This window comes from Sorex fumeus, unplaced genomic scaffold, assembly GCF_029834395.1.
Source record: "Sorex fumeus unplaced genomic scaffold, SorFum_2.1 ptg000010l, whole genome shotgun sequence".
In the NCBI taxonomy this organism is placed as follows: Eukaryota; Metazoa; Chordata; class Mammalia; order Eulipotyphla; family Soricidae; genus Sorex; species Sorex fumeus.
The window spans coordinates 30,699,246-30,705,789 of record NW_026606067.1 but is presented as its reverse complement, the minus strand read 5'-3'; the positions used below and the strand labels follow the sequence as shown (position 1 = coordinate 30,705,789).

General features: G+C 37.5%; 1 pseudogene; it reads right to left on the bottom strand.

Moving 5' to 3' along the window:
* Window positions 1-4,285: 4,285 nt before the first annotated feature.
* Window positions 4,286-5,380, bottom strand: LOC130020163 (ubiquitin carboxyl-terminal hydrolase 12-like; annotated as a pseudogene).
* Window positions 5,381-6,544: the final 1,164 nt, after the last annotated feature.

Genomic DNA, 6,544 nt, shown 5'->3' with positions numbered 1-6,544 from the left:
TGTGTAATCAAATCCTGGGCCTCACATATTCGAGGTAAGTGCTCTACCAGTGAGCCACCTCCTTGAGTTGGGACCTAGGGACTTAATAGATTTAGTATGTCACAGTAATGTAATGTTTAATACAAAACTTCCAGTGAATTTATTTATATACATGTATACAAACTCATATTCTAATATTAAGAAATGAGTGAGGTTGGAATGCTATTAACACTGCATTTTGTTCCTGACAAACACTCAAACCTTCCCATTGAAAAATTACCTCCTCCAGTATGCTGTAGAAGGGAGAAGAAAAGTGGAAAGGGAAAAGGGATGAAACAGGTAGTTGGAGAAAGTGAGGAGACCTGGAGAGGAGAGGACTGAAGGGAGAAGCTAGCGCCTTTATCAGTTTTCAGGAGTAGAAGGAATAGAATTGGGAAAAGGAAATGAAGAGCCCTCTTGAAGAGATATTCAGGAAGAGAAGAGAGTGATCAGAGAGATAGTAAATGGGTAAAGCACTTACCCTGCATGTGGTACCACATAGAGTGATCTGAGCATAGAGTCAGGAGTAAACCTAGAGCAAGACAGGGGTTTCCGCACCTCCCATCACACAAAAAATTCTTGTTTTGGTGAGATATTTGGTTTCTGTGAAAAAATTGTCAGTTTTATAACATTATTTATTTAGAATCATGACATTAAAAAAAATTAGACAGTTGGTGACATGTTAACTCACCCACCAACCCTGCTTTTTTGATTCATGACTAAATCTTGGAAGAGATGCAAGCCAAGAAACTAAAATTCATTGACTCATTGGTATCCTAGCTAAAAATTCTGAGGCACCCTGAGGAGGGAGGTTGGCCAAATCCCCACCCTGCTGAAGCTCCAGCAACTGCACCCACACTCTACTGCTGCCGCTTTGCTGAAGGCTCAGTTCCACTATTTCGCTTATAATCTCTGCAGAGACAGTGAACTGTGAAAATCCCAGGTGACTTCTGTGTCCAGAACCCTGGAGTCTTCTGTGGATGAGGACAGGCAGCTTCTCCCTAGACCCCTGTACTTTCAGAAGGTCTGGCAGCCCTCTAACCTCCCACAGCTGCTGCCATGTCAACTCACTGGCACAGTTCTACAGATTCTAAAGTTTCTGGACTACATAGTTGACATGTGGGCATGACAACTATACATTACACCTTACTGAAATTCTAGTAGGAGCCACTTAGATAGGAAAGCATCACAGAAGTCAACTAAACATAACAAACAAAAACAGAAACACAGAACTCAACTAGTAATAAACAGTTCAGTAAATTCTCAGACAAGGATTTAACAATCCTATGTGAATAATTTTCACAAATTTTCTTTTATTGAAGTACTTTTTATATTCCTTGTTCTAACACATAATATGAAATAAATTATCATGTGCCTTCCAAGGAGGCAGGCGGGGGTGGGTGTGTTGGGAAAATGAGGATAACGGTGTAGGAAAGGTCACTCTGGGGGCGAGATTGGTATTGGAACATGCACTGCTTGTGACAACTGTACTATGGACAACATTGTAAATCATGGTGTTTAAATACTTTGTTTAAAAAAATTAAAGTTTTTTATGACCGCTAGAGATCTAACCCCAAAAAAGATATACTCAAATTTCACTCACTCACATTCACACTTATTTAGAACTTAAATAATGCTTTGGATTTCAGGGTAAAAAGGTTTACAATGAAGCTGACTTTTGAAGGGATTTGGTAAAGGTAAAAAAGGTAAAGGCCCTCCCGTTGATCGTCGATTTGCTGGAGCGGGCCCAGTAACGTCTCCATTGGAGACTTTGTTGTTACTGTGTTTGGCATATCGAATACTCTCGGTAGCTTGCCAGGCTCTCCGAGAGGGGCGGAGGAATCAAACTCGGGTCGGCCATGTTGGCCGCTTGTAAGGCGAACACCCTACCGCTGTGCTATCGCTCCGGCCCTGAAGGGATTTGAATTTTAAATATTATGTATAATACAAATTATAAAGTGAAAGTGTCTCAAAATATTTGCAATACAGGAATATTGGTAGTCCAGAGAAATAACACATTTTAGAAAGAGCAAATTTCAATACTATTTTTATAAAGTGGTATAGAAACTTAATTTTTTTTTAATTTCGCCTTAGTGTTTACTCTATTTTCTTAAATGTGAAATGCAAAAAACAGATACAACATAGTATTTCCAACACTGTACCTATATGCAAATGACTTCATCTATCTTTCTTATACATGTTGTGGCCTCACACATGTGAAAATTGATTCAGCTTCACTTTTCTCTATACTGGAAACTACATAAACTGAAAGCTTTAAATTCTAGACAACTTGGTATAAGCCCTCAAAATGAAAAGATACCCACCACTATGACCTTCTCACATTCTTTGTTTTGATTCTCTGTGCAATGTTGGGAAGGCCAGTAATTTGCACAAAATTTCAGGAAGGGTAAGGCTTTAGAAGCTGTATCTTAGAAAGCAATTTGTCAAAAATACATAATAATTTCCTCCCAGCACATCTGTTTAAACAGTCCAATTAGCTGAGTGACCCTGTTACAGATCTGTACAAGGAACGAATAGGTGAAGTCATTTCCTGAGCTAAAAGATACAGATAATAAACATTAGTAACAGCAGCAGACAAAAACATTCTTTTCTGTTGTTTCTCATATTCAAAAGAATTAGTAAAAATAAGTTTATAAAATTACAGCAATTAATAATAAAAAAAGATTACTGCCTAAAATGATTTGATAGAGAACATTCATGGACTGATTGCTATTTTTAATGTATGTTCAATTATTTTCTGCAAGTTACATCAGCTACTGTCAGACAACTTACTGATTCCTAGAAAAGTGTCATTTACATACATTTTACATTACATACATCATTTATTAAAGCTCCCAACAAAACAAAGTCTAACAAACACAAAGTTTAATTTCTGAACAATCTGCCAGTAAGATTCAAGTTGGGGTGGTGGGGTGAGGTGAGGGTGGAACCTATTTTGTTTCTTCCATGTTTACTTCCCTTAAATTTCATCTTTCAGGGGTTTTTGACAGCCATTCAGACTGTGGGGGTTACAATGAATGATCACTTCTTTCCATATTAATAGAAATAACATAACTGGTATGACATGGATTTTCCCAAGCATAGCCTAAACTTGAAACATTAAATTTAATAGTTCTAAACATTAGTATGATACCACTGCAGCCAGAATTTCTTTTATCATTCTATCTACTAAAGGCAACCTTTGACAGTTTTTCATTTTACTGAAATTAAAGTTGAATAAAATAACTGAGCTATAAACTAAACAAAGGGACAGATATTTAACCAGATATATCAGTTCGTCCTGAACAAGAATATTTACCTACTCTCATTACAATTTTTCTTTAGATATCTTGCTGATATAAAATAAAGTTTAAAATTCACCATAAAAATAGAAACACACAAAAGGACTATTTAAATGGACAAAAACAAAAATATGCTCAAATTTTCTGACAGAATCATGAATACTTCATACAATACTTAGATTCTACCAGTTCTAGGTAAAATAAATGAGAAAAAGTTGTAATTACAAAGCTAGTCTTTTCCCTTGGGGAAACAAAAAGCCATGTTTGACCACTTGTTCCCTACATATACATATACTGTATATTATTATAAGCATCTTCTGAGAAGCAAAACATATTTGTCTTCCTGACACTGGATTCCAGTATGTCAGTGTTTTTTTTTCTCTCTCTAATATCATGAAGGCAACTCCAAATGTTGGGCCCAAAAGTATTTTATTTTTGGTTCACGTTTGAGAAGACCACCCAATTCTGCTATACATACTCAACACAGGCAAATTTTTATGCCATGGGTTCAATACATCTCCTTATAACTGACACAACTTAGCACAGATTCCTATTCTTCCTACTGTACCCCCAAGGAGTTCTGATCATTATTGGTACAATTAGTAAAGAGAAAATGCATGTCAATTATGAAAGGTGTTTAACTTGAGGAGCTGGTATCTCTGATCCCATTTCCTTATTATATGGGACTGCATATACAGCAGATACCTGAACAAAGAAATCAACTACCATAAGCTTGTTAATCATAGTCTTTCCTTTATTGTGTGCAAAGTGTGATACTGCCACCTGAGCTTCCTGCATTTCTTTTTTCTTGAAGGAAGGAAGGAAGGAAGGAAGGAAGGAAGGAAGGAAGGAAGGAAGGAAGAAAGAAAGAAAGAAAGAAAGAAAGAAAGAAAGAATCAGTGCTTCTTTCCCAAATAACCAGAGAAGAAACAAGGCAGAAAGTATCTCTTCATCGCCATTCTCCCTCAGTCACAGGACTGAGAGAAAAGAATGTAAGCAGAATTCTTGGAGATATCTTATGTCAAACTGTAGAATTCTTCAATCGCTTGTGCATCTATTTTCTCTACAATGTCGTCATCAAACAACAACCAAAACTCATGACTCTTAACTATTGCAGTGTAATGGCCTCAATTAGGACCACTTCCACTGTGAACCATGAAGGCAACCATGAAGGTACATTTGGTCAGGGTTCGATGCATCACATGAAGTGTTAAACAAAGTTCTAAAGGAAAAACTACCTGGTAAGAAAGTTTTGTGTATCGATGAAGCTGATCCATGAATTTGAATCTCTTAAGGGGTAGAGCTAGGATCATGGATAGTTTTTTAACTTTCACCCGTGTGTGTGCTTCCTGTTTGCTGCCACATTGTTCACAGCAATACTTATACTCACTGCATAGAGTTTCTGTGTTGCTAAAACCCCTTAAGCAACGAGTAATAGATGTGTTTTGTTCCATGTCAACAGAAAGGTCTAAGAAATCTTCATCTTTGCTCCTAATAGTTTCACAAGTAAGACATCTGGTTTCATTAGTTAATGTTCCCTGAAATATCTCCTGGACCCAGGTTGGGTCTGGTGTGCTGTTGTTATTTTCACCGTCGATATTACCATTAGGTAGACAGCAAATTTGTTTTTCCTGCTTTCTCTCTTCTTGCAGAATATCAGCAATTATATTTAGTAGGTAATTTAAAAATTTATGGGCATCCTGCTACATGTAGTTGTCAAAAAGCTCATTTTCTTTCCGTAATCTTGTTATGAACTTCTTTGGTGGTTTTACTCCAACCTTTTCCTTCTGAGTGGCTATGCTATGGAAGAGATCTGCTAAGCAAGTAAGGAGGTTCTTCTTTCTAGGCTGACTCTTATATGCTAGAACTTTTTCACGAAATCGACCGCAAAAGATAAAGTGCTTGAAGAACAGAATTGCAGTAGCAGGTATTTCCAAAATTGACTAACCCAAAATAATGCTCATCGACTGAGAATTGTTCAGGACCAATCTATTTCTCTAATGCCGGGCATTGGCGCCCATGGTTCAGATGGAGGCAAACTTGGAGACTGTCATTAGGATTTCTATCTGGGGCGGGAGAGGTCCCGAGTACTTGTGGGGTCATGGCCACTAGCACTACAACCAGCGGGTGGACCCCAGCCGTTGCCCACCCAAGCACTGAGCCGCACAGAGTCTTTTTTTTAAAATGAAAGCAAAAGGAGATAAGCAAATACACACCTGCACAATGTGAATATTGATGCATGTGTTCTAAAACTAATTAGAAATTTTGTTTCATGACATTAGCCCTTAAAAAGATAGGCATGTGGAGTTTATGCCCAATTTAATCAGCCTAATCAATGGCTAAATAAATAGCAATACTGCTACATTAAAGTAAAAAAACAGTAAAGGCCCTCCCGTTGATCATCGATTTGCTTGAGCGGGCCCAGTAACGTCTCCATTGGAGACTTTGTTGTTACTGTGTCTGGCATATCGAATACGTCACGGGGAGCTTGCCAGGCTCTGCCGTGCGGGCGAGATAGTCTCGGTAGCTTGCCGGGCTCTCCGAGAGGGGCGGAAGAATTGAACTCGGGTCAGCCATGTTGGCTGCGTGCAAGGCAAACGCCCTACCGCTGTGCTATCGCTCCAGCCCACTGCTACATTAAAATTAAAAAATAATAAAAATTAAAAGATAGGCAACCACTAACACAGTTTGGTAGTATAACAACAGGCAATTAGCTGTAATTGTTTTATTATGAAAAAATATAAGAATTGAAAGTAAATTATTTCAGAAGGACTTGTAAAAGAAGTTTGATAATTTGTTCTAAGATTTTGGTAAAAGGAATTTAACTTAGGAAACTTCTCTTTTGATGTTTTTAGGGTTTGAAGAAAGTAAGTTAGATTTTTTTAACCCTCCACACCTCACCTCTTTGTACATTTTTGTTCCATTCAATCTTAGTTTAACCATTTACATTATATATGAGATAGTTGTGGAGTACATTTCATGAACCTGAAAATTGAGAAAAAATCCCTTTATAGTGGTAATTATTTATACTGATAAGAGATTTGAGCAATTAGTTTGAAGTTTCGCGTAGCAGATTTGAACTAAGTATAGGAAAGAGATTTACAAGTTTTAGAATATAATAAAGGTAAAGGTCCTCCTGTTGTTCATCAATTTGCTCGAGCGGGCCCAGTAATATCTCCATTGGAGATTTTGTGGTTACTGTGTCTGGCATATCGAATACATCG